The following is an 18801-nucleotide window of genomic DNA, read 5'->3' as shown; positions in this document are numbered from 1 at the left end:
CGTATAGAGAGGGAAGTCATTGTAGCGTCGTCGTCTTTACTCGGCAATAACGTAATTTGAGGACCAAGTGGACCGCTGTAAAAACGTCAGCGGTATCCCGCACGACGGATGGCTTCAAACTGGCCACCGGAGGCGACCAACACAGTGGCTTCCGCAGCGAGAGCGCTCCGCGCGCACACGTGTATATAGCGCCGGCTCAGCGGCGGTGAACGAACATTACTTCAAGTGATACTACTCGCCGCGCTCTGAACACCGATTCCTCTTTGCGAGGTATACACGGAGCTGAGTGGCACGTGGAGAAAGAATCCCCTTGCATTGAGGGAAGAAATCAATAAGTTCCTGCGCTAAGCAATGCTTGTTAGCGGGAATTTCAGTCGCAAGCCACTTTTCTATCTCAGACCGGTGAAGATGTAAAGAAAGGAAAAAAGCTCGTTTAATGCAGGCGAAGCGCAGTGAATTCGGTTCACGTACCACTATTTTTGGTGAAGTGGTGTCTGATCAGCCAGCATCTATCTATCTATCTATCTATCTATCTATCTATCTATCTATCTATCTATCTATCTATCTATCTATCTATCTATCTATCTATCTATCTATCTATCTATCTATCTATCTATCTATCTATCTATCTATCTATCTATCTATCTATCTATCTATCTATCTATCTATCTATCTATCTATCTATCTATCTATCTATCTATCTTTCTGAAGGAGCGATACACATACATACATACATACATACATACATACATACATACATACATACATACATACATACATACATACATACATACATACATACATACATACATACATACATACATACATACATACATACTTTGCATGCTGCCAGAGGGCCCATTTCTAATGGTGCCGACAAGACATGTGTAATGTTCCTTTGGAAACCTGGAAACTGGAGTAATGAAAAATAATACACTGTGTAGAACTACCCATGTGGCACTAACCGGCCTTCGATAACTTGTCACATTGGGCCTAATTACTCACCTACACCTGCAATTCTGACAGAAGACTAGCCTTGACATATCCGACATCTCCTCGATTTGTGATTGCGCTAACTCTACTGATTCTATCGGTGGAATATGATGTTGTAATGATGTTTGTGGCTTTGCGTTCCAAGTGCCTCACTCTAAAATGATCGTCATATTCCCACAGCCCGGACAGGGCACCTGTTATTCGAAGAAGTTTACAGCCCTGATTATAGGACTTGTTTAGAGATTGATATAAGATACATGACTTTTAAGTCACGAAATGTGCAGATAAAAACTTAAAGACGCTCCATTTACTTACAACGGTGTAGTACTCAATCGCTCATTCGCTCAAACACTCATTCACTTTGGATGCGCACACGTTTAAATACCAGCCACGGTCAAAGCTAATACGCAACAATACACCACAAGACCTCTCACGGACAAGGTGTTAACTGCTTCGGGACGGTTAAACCTCATCACTAGAGCACAGATGCCGAGGCTGGTAGCCCCACCGTGGTGGTCTATAGCGGCTAAGGTACTCGGCTGCTGACCCGCAGGTCGCGGCATAGAATCCCGGCTGTGGAGGATGCATTTTCGATGACTGTAGGCCAGTCTGCTCAGATATGAGTGCACGTTAGAAAACCCCAAGTGGTCGAAATTTCTGAAGACCTTCACTACGGCGTCTATAATATTCATATGGTGGTTTTGGGTCATTAAACTCTACATATATCGATCGATCAGAGGCCGGTATGAAGCGCACTATGAATAAATAGGGCCAAGAAAGCGATAAAGAAAAGCAGGCTGGGTTGACCAAACTGAATTGGTGAACGTACATTTTTTTTTGCCTCTCCTCTGTTTGTGAAGTATATATCAGTCAGGTAACACGTGCAGACATTGTGGAATCAGAGGTACAATGCATTGTTCGCATCAAGACCGACAAATCTGAAAAAAAAAAAGAATTGATCTACAAGCGTCCCTAAGTTCAGGTGCTCTAAATGGCGCAGAAGGACCCGCATAGTGTGATCTTTCAGACACTAAACATGGCTTTGTTCGTGGGCCGCTGACGTAAGGTGTCAGTGTCGCATTCAAGGCTGCCTCGAAGTGCAGAGTCTAATCACAGCGCGTCCGGAGACGCAGAGGCAAGCGAAGCAGATGTTTATACAAGACAATTAACTTCGCCACATAATTACCTCCTCGTTTGTGGACGTGGCAGTGCCGGGAGCCGCGAGACGACGTGGTCTCACGGCGCACCGTCATCAGCGCGAAACAAAACGCGCCCGTAGGCGTCGAAGCTGGCGAGCGGAAAGGCAGCAGACGGCGAGCAACCGAGCAGGCACTGAGACCTGGCGCGATCGCGTACCGAAAAACGAACCCTCGTCGACATCTCCGCCGTGCCAGGAGCGGACTAAACACCTGGTGGCGAAAACGGGAAGCTCATTGCCTAGTCCTGTCACGAATGGGCCAGCGGGCGGCGCGTCGCGGAGGCGAAACAAAAGGCCCCGAAAAAGAGCGTTAAGTGAGTGCCACCCAAGTGAAGTCTAGCGCGGTGCGTCTTCGAGCCGTCGTGTTGAGCAGATGCCCAGCCGAGTTTATAATGGCACGAAGCGCGTTCCTGGAGTGCGCGTCGCACGGCTGCCTAGGCTTGCTGGCGATAAATGAGCGTTGCATTTCCCCCTCAGCGGTAGCCTTCGTCGCGCCAAAAGCCGTGACAGGAAGCAGCGGGCGTCGGCATCCGCCGGTCGGAGTACGGCTCTCGCGTTCCTCTCAATTTCATTACCGCCACTCCGTGGACTCTGGCGCCGGTATACGATCAACCGATAAGCTTACGTGCGCGAAGCAGCTTCTTCGGCCTCCCTCGCGTCAGCTCACGTTGCGGGCAGCAACGTATATCGTGTCCGCTATCAGTCGGCAGCTCCTCGACGGCCGCCTGATTCCATGCAGCGTTAATGAGCTTCCTCTGGGGGCGCTTCTTCGTCGCGGCGTGCTCTCATCCCGGAAAAGCGCAATTTGAGCCGAGTACTACATGACAGCGACCGAGGCTCGCGTGTCAGCGTGAGAGACGCTCGCGCTACGCGTGCTCACATCCTCCGGAGAGGCTGCGGTAGATTGTGGTAACGATAGAGCGGTTCCTTGAGCATGATTTTCGTTCGTGAATTCAAGGTGGCAACGCTCGTGCACACTTGAGTACGGCGACTGAAGAAGAAACAAGCTGTCCGCGTGGGAAAATTACGCCCCTAAAAACTTGGTACTGGTTCCCGTCTTTTTTTTCCTTCTTGTGTCTCTTTTGTGAAAATGCGTGGATGCGTCTGGAACTTTTCCGGAATTAAACGACGACAGCAGCAATGCCGTAGTAAAATGCGAAAGTATTTTCTGTAAGTCACGTATGCATGTTTCTTGCTCTTTTTTGATAGTCATAATAGCTGGACGTATACTCTGAATGTCGAAGCGACATTAAATGAACAAGCCACAAATAAAACGCAGGCGGAAAAGAAAGAACATAAAAATAGAAAAGCCACCATCAGTTTTATTTCAAAAGAACCAACGACGTTAAAAACATCCTGACTATGTTGACGTAGTCACATCCCACAGTTTATCTTGTTATTGAATTAATGACAAAGTGGCTAACGTTGCGATGCCATTATTTGCAAGTACAAGTGATTGTTTCTTTCTCTCTTTCTTTCTTTCTTTCTTTCTTTCTTTCTTTCTTTCTTTCTTTCTTTCTTTCTTTCTTTCTTTCTTTCTTTCTTTCTTTCTTTTTTCCTTTCTTTCATTCTTTATTTCTTTCTTTCTTTTTATATATGCGTTTAGATTATCGTGAGAAAGTGGGTAGATTAATATATTATCGTGAGAAAGTGGGTAGATTAATATAGCACAAGTAAAATGACACGAGACATATTCTACTGCGCCGAAGTGCTGTAGCGTAATGGTATAGCCGCCAGCACCTTCAACACGAACACTCCGCCGCGTGCCCTGCAGCAGTTTCATTGGCGCTGACACCACGTATACGTTTGGGTTCTGTTACCAAGATGATAACCATACACGCCGACAAACTATCCAAGCCTACCGAGGTATTATCTTGGCAAAAGCACCTAGCACTTCGCGGATGGCATCAATCAAACTAGCACTGGCCACGCATCGCAGTGTTCGTGTTGAAGGTGCTGATGGCTCTCCATTATGCTTTAGTATAAAGGCCAACACGGTCTGTGGTTTCTTAGACATGGCTTTTTAGCAGTGGCGCAATTCAGACAGATTTAGCGCACGATGTGACTACAGCTGCATCAGCACGTTTTCTTGTTGTAAACTAGAAACGACGTGGTTCCGAAGCTTTTTACACTATTCACTATGTGCATCATTTATCACTATAGAAGCGTTGCGTGGGGTGCACGCAGGCAGTGTCAAGCTGCCAGTTCCAACTCTTACACGTAAACTCGCCTCATCTGCTCGCACCATGATTCTGTACACTGTAGCGATGACAACAATACTGCATGGTCATGAGGTACTTCGCGTTATACATTAAATCAAAATTTTTACATTGGTAAATTTCTTTGCGACTGTGTATGAAGAGCGAATAGCCATATATATTGTTACGGGGAATAAAGTACCTATATACAATGAATATACTGGTGAGCAAATGCGTACAACGCTGCTGCAGTCCGGGCACGGTCCCCTCAGCACTACGTCGTCGTCATCCTCAGGCATCTACTTAGCCCGTGACATTACCCGCTGGCGGCAGAAGCACCATCCCGGTGCGATCAATTCTCGGGGCGTGAGTAGTATGGTTTAAGCCGTGAGACGTGCACTATATCGGTCGGGACAGAAGCTGGTACTGACGTGGTATGAAGTGCAGCTATCTCATAGGTCACGCTGGTGACCTTACGTATGACGCGGTAGGGGCCAACGTAACGGGACATCAGTTTTTCGCAGAGACCAACACGACGTGATGGTAACCACAGCAAGACGAGCGACCCCGGAGAGTACTGTACGTCGCGGTGCCGGCGATCATAAGCACTCTTTTGGTTAAGCTGCGAGGCACATAACCGATCCCGGGTGACTTCACGGGTGATGTCAGCTCGGGCCAGGGCACCACGAGCATAAGCAGTCGATGAGGGGGCGTCAGATTGGAGCATGGTGTCCATGGGCAAAGGGGGGTCATAACCAAACAGTAGGTAAAAAGGTGAAAATCCAGCTGTATCATGACGTGAACTGTTGTATACGAAGGTAACGAAAGGTAAGTGGATGTCCCAATCTTTGTGATCCTTGGAGACGTACATCGCTAACATATTCGTCAGGGTACGGTTGAGGCGTTCCGTGAGGCCGTTGGTTTGCGGATGGTACGCTGTAGTGAACTTGTGGTGTGTAGAGCAGGATCGCAGGAGATCGTCGACTACTTTAGATAGAAAACAGCGGCCGTGGTCGGTGATCAACTGACGAGGAGCACCATGACGCAGAATGATGTCATGAAGAAGGAAATCGGCTACATCAGTAGCGCAGCTGGTGGGGAGGGCGCGTGTAACGGCATACCACGTTCCGTAGTCGGTAGCAATAGCAATACACTTATTACCGGTGGCCGACACGCGAAAAGGTCCTAGAAGATCGAGGCCGACTCGGAAAAATGGCTCATCTGGTACTTCAATGGGCTGGAGGGTACTAGCAGGTCCCTGAGCAGGTGTCTTGCGGCGCTGGCAGAGGTCGTATGCCACAACGTACTGTCGCACAGAACGGTAGAGGCCAGGCCAAAAGAATCGGCGGCGAACGCGGTCATACGTGCGGGACACCCCTAGGTGTCCAGCGGAGGGGGCATCATGGAGCTGAGCCAAAACGTCTGAGCGAAGATGCGCAGGAACAACGAGTAAAAGCTCAGCATCATCTGGGCGGGCGTTGTAGCGGTGCAAGATGTCGTTGTGAAGAACGAACAGTTGCAAGGAGTGGTCAGGGTGGGGAGAGTGCAGACCATGGATAATAGCACGCAAAGAGGGGTCGCGGCGTTGTTCAGCAGCTATGTCGGTGAAGTCGGTAATTCAAAGAACGAGGGCCTCTTGTCCATCTTCGATCATGTCAGGGGGATCGACTGGGTAACGGGACAAGCAGTCAGCATCCTTGTGAAGTTGTCCGGATTTATAGGATACGGAAAAAGTGTACTCTTGTAAGCGTAGCGCCCAGCGACCAAGGCGTCCCGTAGGGCCCGTGAGTGGGGAGAGCCAGAAAAGCACATGGTGGTCCGTAATAACTGAGAATGGTCGGCCATACAGGTACGGTCGGAATTTCGCAATGGCCCAGACGAGAGCTAAGCACTCGCGTTCTGTGATCGAATAATTTTGTTCCGAGCGCGACAACAGTCGGCTTGCGTACGCGACGACGCGGTGCATTCCTTGTTGCCGCTGCGCCAGCACTGCGCCTATGCCGTGGCCACTGGCGTCAGTACGAAGCTCCGTGGCGGCAGGTGGGTCGAAGTGTGCTAGGACTGGTGGATTGGTGAGAATGTCAACGAGCGACGAGAAGGCGTTTGCTTGCTGTTGGCCCCAGGTGAATGTGACATCCGTTTTGAGGAGGCAGGTTAGAGGACAGGCTACTTCATCAAACTTCTCGACAGAACAACGGAAATAGGAGCACAGTCCCAGAAAAGTTCGGACGTCCTTGGCCGAGCAGGTTGTGGGGAAGTCGCGAACTGCTCGGACTTTCGCAGGGTCTGGTTGAACGCCCGCAGCGTCAGCAAGATGGCCGAGTACGCAGATTTGGCGTTGCCCAAAGCGACATTTGGACGAGTTCAGTTGCAAGTTGGCACGTCGGAAAATATCAAGCACTGTGGACAGACAGGTAAGATGGTCGTCGAAAGTAGTCGAAAAAACAATAACGTCGTCAAAATAGCAGAGGCAGATGGTCCACTTCATGCCTCGAAAGAGAGAGTCCATCATGCGCTCAAAAGTCGCGGGGGCAGTGCATAATCCAAAAGGCATCATCTTGAACTGATAAAGTCCATCAGGAGTCACGAAGGCCGTCTTCTCTCTGTCTTTGTCGTCCACAGCGATCTGCCAGTAGCCTGAGCGAAGGTCTATTGAAGAGAAATATTTAGCACCGTGTAAGCAATCGAGTACATCTTCTACGCACGGTAGGGGATAGACATCTTTCTTGGTAATATGGTTGAGATGGCGGTAATCAACACAGAATCTCCAGCTATTGTCCTTCTTTTTAACAAGTACAACGGGTGAGGACTGCAGGGACTAGATGAGGGTTCGATTATGCCCTTATGCAGCATTTTATCGACTTCTCGCTGTATATTAGCACGCTACGGGGCTGACACACGGTAGGGCCGTCGGCGAATGGGTCGAGCGTCACCGGTGTCGATGCGATGGGTTAAAACGGATATCTGGCCCAAATTACTCGCCGAAGTCAAGGATGTCCTGATAAGAAGCAAACACACGGAAGAGAGCAGAGACTTGCTCAGAGGCGAGCTTGTCAGATAGCATTGGCTTGAAAAGGTCGGAACAGGAACGTGACGAGAACGACGTTGATGAAAAATCGGGTGGCGAATCGGTGGTTAAGGCGGAAACTGTGTGGTCGACCAGTGGTGTCAGATGCGCAAGTGACATGCCGCGAGGAATAACTTGCGCTGAGAAGCCAAAGTTGAGGACGGGAAATGAAGTTCGGTTGTCCTTAACGGTAACCACCGTGTTGGGGAATGCAACATCACGTGTCATGGCCACGTCAGAAATTGGGGCAGCAACATAATCACCATCGGGTACTGGAGGATATGGTGAGAGTTGGACTTGGACTGCGGCTTGCGGCGGAAGTCTGAGGAAATTGACAGAGCGTAGACGAGGTGGTCTGGTAGAGACGGTCTCTGAGAAGGATGGTAGTTCGAGCCGAAGAAGACCTTTGGAACAGTCGATGAGCGCAGCGTGTGAAGTCAGAAAGTCGAGTCCAAGGATGAGGTCATGAGGGCAATTTTCCAGTAAAGCAAACAGAACTGAAGTTTGATTATCGGAAATCGTTAATCGCGCAGTGCACATTCCAAGGACAGCGGGAGTACTCCCATCTGCTGTACGAACGGTAGGTGCAATCGCAGGCGTCAGAACTTTTTGGAGGCGGCGGCGGAGGTCTGAGCTCATCACAGATATTTGTGCACCGGTATCAATAAGAGCAGTTACAGGTAAACCATCAACGAGAATTGTAAGAACGTTGCACCGCTGGTTGGGAGTAATCAGAGGATTTGCAGTCCGAGTCGTGTATGCAGCGTCACCTCCGGGGGCTGCACCTGCTAGTTTTCCGAGCGACGGTCGTAGGGAGACCGAGAACGGCGGGGTTGGGGCGAGCGGGACTGACGACGCACGGGCGATGGCGAGCGGCTGGTCCGACGTTCTGAATTATGCTCTGCACCTGTCTCAGCACGGGAGGACGGGGCATAAGGTGCACGTTCGGAGCGAGGTCCCCAATCATAGAAGCTCGGTCGAGGTGATGAGGTCCAACGGCTGCAGTAATGGCGAGCAATGTGTCCTATCCGATGGCACGTGAGACATATGGGCCGATCATCATGAGTGCGCCATTCAGCTGGGTTTCGTCGTGGCGCGAACGTGCGGTTCGGAGTGGTAGCCGCAACGACTGGAGCCGAGCTGGAAATAGCAGGGGCATTTTGAGGAGGTGGCGAAATGCCCATATTCGTGATCTCTTGGTGAACCACGGCCTGTATCATTGAAACAGCATCGAGGTTGTGTCCTGGCACGCTGACGCTAGATATAGCGGGTGCCATAGCCTCGAGTTCCCGACGGACTATTCTGGCAACGTTTTCCGGCGCTGGTGGTTGATGTAGTGTGGGCAAATCTTCGTAAGAGGACGTAGCCGCCGTGTTGGGAAGGCGGTCAAATCAGTGAACTATGCGCCTACTTTTCGCCTGTTTGAAGCAACGACATGCTTCGATGACCGACTCCACCGTCGAGCAGTCCTTGCACAGCAGAAAATTGAAGGCGTCATCGGCAATTCCTTTCAGGATGTGTCCGACTTTGTCCTCGTCGAGCATGTCCTTGTCGACCTTGCGGCACAAAGCCAACACGTACTGGATGTACGTGATGTACGGCTCTGTGGATGTCTGGGCACGAGGCGCAAGCTCTTTCTTTGCGGCCACTTGACGTCCGGTGGGTTTCCCAAATAGATAGTGCAATTTCTGCTTACAGACGTCCCAGCTGGTCAACTCCTCTTGATGTGTCTCGTACCAGAGTTTTGCCACGCCATGCAAGTAGAAGATTATGTTCGCCAACATAAGCGTCGGATCCCAATGGTTGCTGCTGCTGACGCGCTCATATAGAACCAGCCAGTCATCGATGTCTATACCACTTGTGCCGTTGAAGGGGCCTGGGTCACGAGGTTGGAGCACAACGATTGGTTGCGGGGCCGACGGATCTTGTTGACATTGAGTAGCCTGGTCAGTCGTCGTGGTACCTGCAATGCGCCGTCCGCTGCGAAAATCCAGCTCGTGGGGCTGTATAGCGAGTTGTACCCCGCACCTTCCACCAATGATGTTACGGGGAATAAAGTATACACGATCTAATAAAGTATACTGGCGAGCAAATGCGTACAACGCTGCTGCAGTCCGAGCACGTTCCGCTCAGCACTTCGTCGTCGTCATCCTCAGGCATCTACTTAGCCCGTGACAATATATAGGCCAACATGACTTGTTTTAGTCGGCGCTGCTTTTTCTTTTCTACTGCACCTCCCTTTTTTGCGATATGTCTTTCGCCCCGCCGTGGTGGTTTAGTGGCTAAGGTACTCGGCTGCTGACCCGCAGGTCGCGGGATCCAATCCCTGCTGCGGCGGCTACATTTTCGATGGAGGCGGAATTGTTGTAGACCCATGTGCTCAGATTTGGGTGCCCGTTAGAGAACCCCAGGTGGTCTAAATTTCTGGAGCCTTCTACTACGGCGTCTCTCATGGTGATCTTGGGACGGGACGTTAAACCCCACATGTCAATCAACGACATAGTTTTCGCACCTCAGTCATCTAGATATAGACCAATCACCCATAAGCCAGAAAGCCGGAGGCAACTGTGGGTCCAGTCTCAAAGAAGGACAAAATGCAATCCGCAGTGCTGCGCGCGTGCTCACAAATGTCTGAAGCTCCTCTCGTTATAGCGGTGTGTCAATTCGTCAATGATCTTGGTGCCATATTTTCTGTTGATAAGTTTCAAGTTTACTATATTGATAGATGTATCTGTTTGGTCGCTGTCACTGGTGCTGCACTTAGTACGGCAGCAAGGGAAAGGGAAAAGAGTGCAGTAATTGAAGGCGTTGATGGAAAAACACAAGCATATAATATTGTCACGGTAATGCTCCTGTCAATGTGATATCTAAATTGTTCCCTTGAGCTGAATGCCTGCTTATATGGGCAGGCATTCACTTCGCGTGAATTTTTTATAATGCTTATATATTTTTGGAGCTTATCAGCTTGTACGGCGTTATCTTGTTTTCGCTCTTTGTGGACACTTTGCTTCGTTTCTGTATCGCGCAGCGGGCATTCCACTCGTATAATTTCAGCTTACGATCGATCATTTTTGTCACAGCTGTAAGGGTAAATAGAGCAGGCAGAAGGTATAGGCGCGCGTGAGCCGGGGAATCAACCGCGGGCGACAGGTGCACATCTGTGCTGCGTGCTCCTCCGTGTGTGCGCTCTTTCCACCTAGCAGTGCACAACGCTGTGGCGTGTACACTGAACGTCTGTGCTGCATATAGCTTGATAAAATGAAAGTCTATATGATTGAGTACGCGGATGTGCCAATACACTACTCCGTGGCGGCAGCCCTAAGTTGTATACGTGGTAAATTGGTCTAAACTGGAAGCACGGCCACTTGGCATCCGATGCGACGTCGTTTACATAAAGGCCAGGTGTCTCGCCAAAGCTGCATTGCATCCATGGTCAGTCAGTTGCCAGTCGCTGTGCACTTTTATTGCACGTAGCTCAGCATATATAGGCGGGAAGTTGCGCTGCTATTGAAATCTGTTGCTTCGCTTATTGCTGATGTTGACCCATTCCAGCTTTCGGAGCAGCGCTTTCATTTCAAATTGGCTTTATTAGGGTGTCCTATGGACAGCGCCTACACTGTTTTCTCATACAGACTCAAAAGTTTCCTAACTTGCAAGGTTTATTGAATATAATTGTCTATTCTGTTCGTTGTAAATCGTCAATGAATCCACAAAATGTGCATTCTCTGTGAATTGGACACCGCAGGCTGGTTTAGTATGCTGTAACAGAGGCGCTGTCTGAGACGTTTGCTTTATTGAGTTAGGCTCTAAAGTGTCATCGATTATATTGAATATTTATATCAGCGGGGGATCCTTGGTGCCACGTTGATCCTTGGCACCACATGCCACCTGCTGAACTGTTTGTTTTTTGAACGCGAAATGATGTCTGCAAGTTAGTTAACAGATCTGTCTATACCACCTATGTAAGACAAGGAAAGAGCATGGTCTATAACTTGCCCCCGTTCCCCCCCCCCCCCCTCCACCACACCACATAATTGGGTAGCAGCCCTGGCACCTGTGTGATAAGTGGTTCACCTTGTTTTCTCGTTCGCGAGAGCTGAAGAGCTGTTCGCAGCAGCTTTTCAACAGTGGCAACTATAGCTTTCGCCAAAGACCACCTCGTGCAGACCTATATTCAAATTGAAGCTCTGAGGACACACATAAGGCTTGTGGCTCGGACTCCCCGCCACCACCTAGCCTCTCTTCCTTTTGTCGAACAGTAACTGCACATGGTGACTCTCTACCAACTAGTTTTACGCCCGAAGCGAGACCTTCAGTTCCTCTATGGTGCCTTAAACAGCCAGTCATCAACCTGACAATACCAGGCATCCACAGAAACAATAATTGTCAATACCAGCCCTGAAGCAGCTCGCCTTACTTCTACTGTATAGGAGCAGTACCAAGACTGTACCCCTGCAGGTCTACACCGATGGCTCCATCCTGCCAAGCAGCTCAACAGCGGCGGTCATTATTCCAACGCACGCCACAACCATCAAATTCAGGACAGCTCGTGCAATCACATCAACGGCAGCAGAGCTTGCAGCGCTTCGCGCTGCGCCGCGTTTCATTAACAACCAAAGCATGCAACGGTGGGCGATCTTCTGCGACTGCAAGGCGGCACTGCAGTCACTTCTGTCAAATTTACGCCGTGGTCCACACAAGCAGTTGGTATTTGAGATGGCAGAAATACTACACCATATAACAGAGGAAGGGCACCGCGTTCTATTTCAGTGGTTGCCAAGTCACTGTGGAATTATTTGTGATGAACGGGCTGATCACAGAGATCAGCCCGTTAATTATCGGCAATGAACGGGCTGACCAAGCTGCCCATTCAGTCTATAGAGAAGACAACGACCAGTGAATACCTCTCTCTATATAGGATGGATGCTGCTAGGAGGCTCCGCATGCTTGCTCGCCTATGCTCCAGCTCACTTTGGAATGAGCCTCATTTTAAGCATGAAAAGTTACGATGCCTTGATCCTACATTAAGCTTACGGCTTCCAACAAAACTTCGACGAGGGGACCCTACTGCTCTGGGCAGGTAGGGCTTCGCGTTTACCCGTGTGTACGCGTTCCGCATATAGGATGGCCGACACCGCCACCTGTGCACACTAGGGAGAAGAAGAGACAATTCGAAACGTCCTGTGTGACTGCCTGGAATATACCCTAGAAATACAATACATTTCTAATACACTAAACAATTTAGATGACCAGCCGCTGTCAGAACAAAATATACTGCGCCATCGTCATGACTCATCATCACAGATGAAGGTCGTGCAAGCGCTGGGCTTCTTGCGAACTACTACTGGAGCACCTCAGAGTGGAATGATTTTGTGTGTGCGTGTGTGTCCGTGTGTGTCCGTGTTTCGCTCTTATTTATTTTTTAACTCTCTCTGTCTTCTTTCAACCCCCTATTCCCCAATCCCAGTGTAGGGTAGCATACCGGATACTAGCATCTGGTTAACCTTCGCATATTGCTTTTTCTTCTCATTTCACTCTCTCTTCAAACCACATTTATATATATATATATATATATATATATATATTTGTTATCCCTTTACGCCACGTACCCCGCCGCGGTGGTCTAGTGGTTCTAAGGTACTCAGCTGCTGACGCGCAGGCCGCGGGGCCTAATCCCGGCTGCATTTTCAAAGGAGGCGAATATGCTGTAGGTCCTTGTGCTCAGATTTGGGTGCACGTTAAAAATCACCAAGGGATCAAAATTTCCGAAGTCCTTCACTACGGCGTCTCTCATAATCATATGGTGGTTTTGGGACATTAAACGTCACATGTCAATCAAATCAACCATTCACGTCACGTAATAGCAAATTTGGTATATGGGAAGCTATAGAGAAAAAGCTGCGAGTTCATCATGAGCGTGGTATGTAGTCATGTTACACGACACGCATGTCATGATTATTGTGTTTGCTCCAGTCATATACCTTCGTCATCCATTCATATCACGCAATACCTAACTTGGTATATGTCGGAAACTAGCGAAACGACCGCAAGCACACCATGAGCGTATGACGTGTAGTCATGACTTACACGATATGCATTTCATGATTTTCACGTTAGGGCTTGTCACTTATGTTTGGCATGCAGTCATGTCACACCATATCAGTTTTGCAATATGTCATGTGAACGAGACCACCGAAGAGTATCAGCACCATGACACTTCAATCATGACATTTATGACATACATGTAATGATTTTGATGATATGACCAGTCACTTATGCTTGTCATGTAGTCAAGTTATGCCCTACAAGTTTTGGTACAGATGCCATTATCAAAACGGCCAGGAGAACTAAAAGTCGTAGGCGACTATATAGATAGATAGACACGGCCAAAAGGCGCCAAAGTTCGCTAAGAAATGCTTCGCATTTGAAAGAAAAGTATAACTTGCCGTGTGCAGAGACTGAACCTGCGACCTTCCAATAGCGCTTCCGATGCTCTACCAACTAAGGTACCAAGATCAAGACCTCACTTTTTGGACATCCGTTTAAAAGGGTGTTGCTTGAACAGAGCCGAGAATGGGATCATGACCTCCTGCGCCTGCGATTTACCCTTACAAAGAATCAACTGTGTAGCTTCACAAATACAAGCCTACATGACCGCATGTGGCGATTGAACTAAACGGTAGACACTTTTCCGCATACGTGCGCGCTATGATCATGTACTGGTATTTTGAAGTCTGCTTTTATTTTTTTGGTGCCTTGTCCCGAATCCCTACAATGAACTGGATTCAGCCCCCACAACCGAGGGCGTAGCCAGAAATTTTTTTCCGGTGGGGAGATGGTGTGTGTGTGGGGGGGGGGGGAGGTGAATTATCTTTCACGTGTGTTTGTATGAGTGTGTGTATATATAGGCACTCATAATCCCATGTCTTACATATGTATCCCCTTGTATTAAATCCTTCTTGATTGGTATTCTGTCGCTTTCACACGACAGAATACCAAAAAAGAAGGGTGTAAGACAAAGGGGTACAATCTCCCCTACTATTTACCGCGCGCTTACTAGAGGTTTTCAGAGGCCTAGAATTGGAAGAGTTAGAGAAAAGAGTTAATGGAGAGTACCTTAGTAACCTCCGCTTCGCCGATGATATTGAATTGCTCAGTAACTCAGGGGACGAAATGTAACTCACGATTACTGAAGTCGACAAGGCGAGCAGAAAAGTAGGTTTTAAAATTAATCTGCTGAAAACGGAAGTAATGCACAACAACCACCGAAGAGAACAGCGCTTCGAGATAGGCAATAGGGCACTTGAAGTTGTAAAAGGCTACGTCTACTTAAGACAGGTAAAAAACATGGCGTCGAACCCCGAGTTTGAAGTAACTAGAAGAATAGGATTGGGGTGAAGTGCACTCGGCAAGCACTCTGAAATCATTACTGATATATTGCCACTATTCTTCAAGAGGAAGGTATATAACAGCTGCATCTTGCCGGTACTTACCTACAGAACAGAAACCCAGAGGCTTACAGAGAGGGTTCACCTTAAATTGAGAATGACGCAGCGAGCAATGTAAAGGAAAATGATAGGTGTAATCTTAGGAGACAAGAAGAAAGCAGAGTGGATTAGGGAACAAACCAGGGTTAAGGATATCATAGTTGAAATCAAGAAATGGACACGGGCCGGGCATGCATATAGCGCGTAGGCTGGATAACTGCTGGTCATTCAGGGTAACTGACTGGATTCCCAAAGAAGACAAGCGGGCTTGGGGGAGAAAGTTAGGTGGGAAGATGGGATTAGGAAGTTTGCGGGTATAAAGTGGCAGCAGCAAGAACAGGACCGCGTTGACTGGCGGAACATGGGAGAGGCCTTTGTCTTGCATTGGACCTAGTCAAGCTGATGATGATGATAATATATATGCATGCAAAAGGTGAAAAATGTTGAAGCGGTGGGGGAGGGGTATCAAATCAAACCTCCTCCCTACGGCAGTGTTGGCAACCTCCCCGAGCCATTCTCCTCCTTCATTTCTAAATATCCCCACATCCTGCATCTGCAATCTATGTACGTGTAGCCGTCTTGAGAAAGAGACAATAAAGACCGCAATCAATTCACTATGCAGCTCGTAATTAACATGGTAGCACTGCATGGCTGCTGAAGATCGTGACCAGATAAGTAGGCGGCTGCAATGAAGCGTAGCATTAATGAGCTCCGAAAGTTCATCCTCTAATGAAGCGCATTTGTTTTCTTTTCACTGATAACCGTCCTATGATGTGTAGATGTTCGTCACACAACAATAGTAATGCCTGCTACATGAAATGATATTTGTCAAATAAAACGCGCGTCACGCCACGCAGACGTTTGGCGCAGGCACTCGGGCTGAATCATGTGCTCTGAAAGCTGTGCAATCGACTGTGTCATGCGGCACTGTAGAAAGGCGATAACATTGCAGGGTACCACGTTTTTTTCGCTCACCTTTTCTCCTTTTTCTACCATGCATGCAGCACCTGTCCGTGTGTTGCGGCGGGCATTGCTTATATTTCAACGAGGGTGCCGACCACGCACTGCTGTTTGTAAGTGAGAAGCGAGCGGCAAAAGTATGCTAATAATTCTACCAATGTCGAAACAGCGCTCATCAAGTTTGAAGTCAATTCCGGCAATGTTAGCTTGACATCTTCTGTGCACGCACCTATAACTGTAGAAAAAAAACACGTGACTCAAAAACATTATACAAAGTGGGTAGCACGAGATTCATAATATTTTCTTGTATACTAGTTGCACAAAGAAGAACGTAAAATAAACAGTACGCAAGTACGAGAACTACAGAAGCACAGCTACCCAAGTCTAACTAGCCTACGCTAGCGGCGACTTTTCTGTGCATCAGCGCCGTATGACAAAGCTAAGTTGCAACCAGAGCGAGGGTAAAGTGCAATGCCTTGGCAAGTGCATGACCACTTAGCACGCTCAGCTGGGTTCATCGTCTGCAAAGCTGTTCCTTGTCAAGGACGTCACTCGTATCGGCGCGCTTCAGACGAACAGGCAGCATGAGCAGGCGAATAGCCTTGCCCGCATTTTACTTTCGAAAGATGAATGTCGCACCAAGAAATGTGGGAACTGACACTTAATGATACATCACACATTGCTATACTCATGAGAGAAGCAGTGAAATGGGTTCGTCCGAAATGCGCTAATAGGGGGTTATGCCCTTAAGAAGCTGCAGACCAGCAGACGATGGGCATTGCTCAGCAGGCTTTGTGAAAATGCACCTCACCCTGAATGCAGGAACAGCGCAACCTAGAAGTAGTTAATTCGTAACTACGGAAGCGAAAAAAAAAACAAGGACAGAAAAGAGCGCTGTTTTCAACAAAGATTTAATATTGGAGTGGTGTACATATATTAGCGAAAAATGAGAAAATTGGGCATGCGTAGAAGGGTGCAGGGAAAACCACTGCGATACAATGTCAGCAAAACTCTTCTCTCTTGTTGAATGGGCTGAAAACAAATTCATATGTATATAGCTTAAAAAAGATCGACATACGCAATTTCCTTTTGCAACAACGCAACCGATGGGCAACGTACACATTTACCGTTTTTTTCGCTTCCGTAGTTACGAAGTAACTACTTCTAGGTTGCGCTGTTCCTGCATTCAGTTTTGTCCTACCAACTTGCCCAAGTTTCCACGCTTCACACCTCACCCTGTTTGCAACTCGGCTGCGTCTTTTATGGCGCTAATATGCAGAACTGTCACCGTTTATGCACGCTATAGTTAAAGATTCAGGCGGCTGTAGTACATATATAGGACAAGTACAGCATTAGCAACTTCTTTTGTGCGCTTCTTTGTTTTGCATCTCCTGTTCAACTTGAAGCAATACTGAGGCATAAAAGCTAGAGGGCTTCCTCCATTATTGACAATAAAGAGGGGCAGCTCGAAGAACCTTTGAAAAGTCAAGCTCGCGCTCCCGATTCTGAGTGAGGCAGGAAATAATATAGCTACAGAAGAAGCGAGCCTATCATCCGCAATTTGTCATATTGCTATATATCTTCGGAGAAAGTATTCCTGGAGGACCCTGTAGAAACGTTTCGGAAGATTTTTTTAAAAATAAAATTCTAGCGCTCATGCAAACGATACCTGATGGCGTGTCAGAGGAGTATGAAAGCGTGTGAGTCACAGGTGGAGAAGAAGAAAGGAGTTTAAAATTCTAAGCCTTACGTGCCAAAACCACGGTAGCGTCGGCACACTCGCCGTATAGGGGGACTCCGGATGAGATTAGACCACCTGGTGTTGTTTAATGAGTGTCTAAATATAAGAGCGCAGGTGTTTTTGGATTTCACAGCAATTGAAATGCGACTGCCATGTGCGGGAATCGTACCACCGTCTTTGAGTTTAAAGCGCAACACATCAAGTGCTATATAAGCGACCACGCCAGCTAAAAGGGTTGTGAGGAGAAGAGTGAGACGGGGGTTGAAGGAGGGGAGGCTAGTGTAACGTCGCAGTTTAGGAGCCAATATAGATACAGCTGTCGCGTGGCGTCGCGCTGCAGCGTTCACAGCTGGCAGACCACCACGGAAGAGGCTTGGCAGCGCCAGAGAAGGTTCTGCGGAGGACTTAACACGCACAAACTGTGACGTACGTGTCTCGACATGTCGTGTGGAGGTTTTTAACTTAATTAAAATGCGTGCTGTACCATAAAGTGGAAACTATTGCTGATGAACATCACCGTGAGAAGGTAGGAAAGATGCAGCTATACGAGTACTAGTGGGATCATATATGGGAAGCCCCTAAGTTTAGTTTGGCTGTAGCAGCTGAAGTAAAATGGCAAAGACCAGCTGCAGAGTCAAAGGAGTACTTGAGCCGGACGAAATGTTAATTATAACGCATAATCCATCGGATCGATGAAATTCATTGGCCAGAGTTTTATGTGTGAGTAAGCTTGAAGTATTTCAAGGCAACATTGCCGTTTGAATGAGTGTCAGTAAGATTTTCGTACGTGCAGCGAAGGTCGTAAGTAGATTTTTTTTGGGGGGGGGGGAGAAGGGCGTGAGAGGACACCTCCTTGATTTCGCGTAGAGGAGGGAGGTACTCTCTTAAAATTGTGATTTTTCGCTCTTTAGGCCATGGATGGATAAATGAAGGAACTTTATTTGCAGTCCTGAAAGACGTGACTAGCGTGCAATGGGCTTCTCCTGCGTTGGGATGGGCAGACTAAGCATGACGGCTGCATCATGGGCTCTCTGGATGGCCCAAAGCAGATCCCCCTTGTTGAGACTTCTGATGGCGGAGCACCACTTGGCCGGGTTGGCTTGATCGCTGCCCCGCCACGGTGGTCTAGTGGCTAAGGTACTCGGCTGCTGACACGC

General features: G+C 48.2%; 1 protein-coding gene across 2 annotated transcripts in view; it reads left to right on the top strand.

Moving 5' to 3' along the window:
* Positions 1–18801, top strand: part of LOC142775698 (homeobox protein caupolican-like) — a 467740-nt gene that overhangs the window by 374056 nt on the left and 74883 nt on the right. The window lies entirely within an intron of this gene.

This window comes from Rhipicephalus microplus, chromosome X (assembly GCF_043290135.1).
Source record: "Rhipicephalus microplus isolate Deutch F79 chromosome X, USDA_Rmic, whole genome shotgun sequence".
NCBI classification, from domain to species: domain Eukaryota; kingdom Metazoa; phylum Arthropoda; class Arachnida; order Ixodida; family Ixodidae; genus Rhipicephalus; species Rhipicephalus microplus.
The sequence above is the reverse complement of the archived record's forward strand: the minus strand, read 5'-3'. Positions and strand labels throughout refer to the sequence as shown.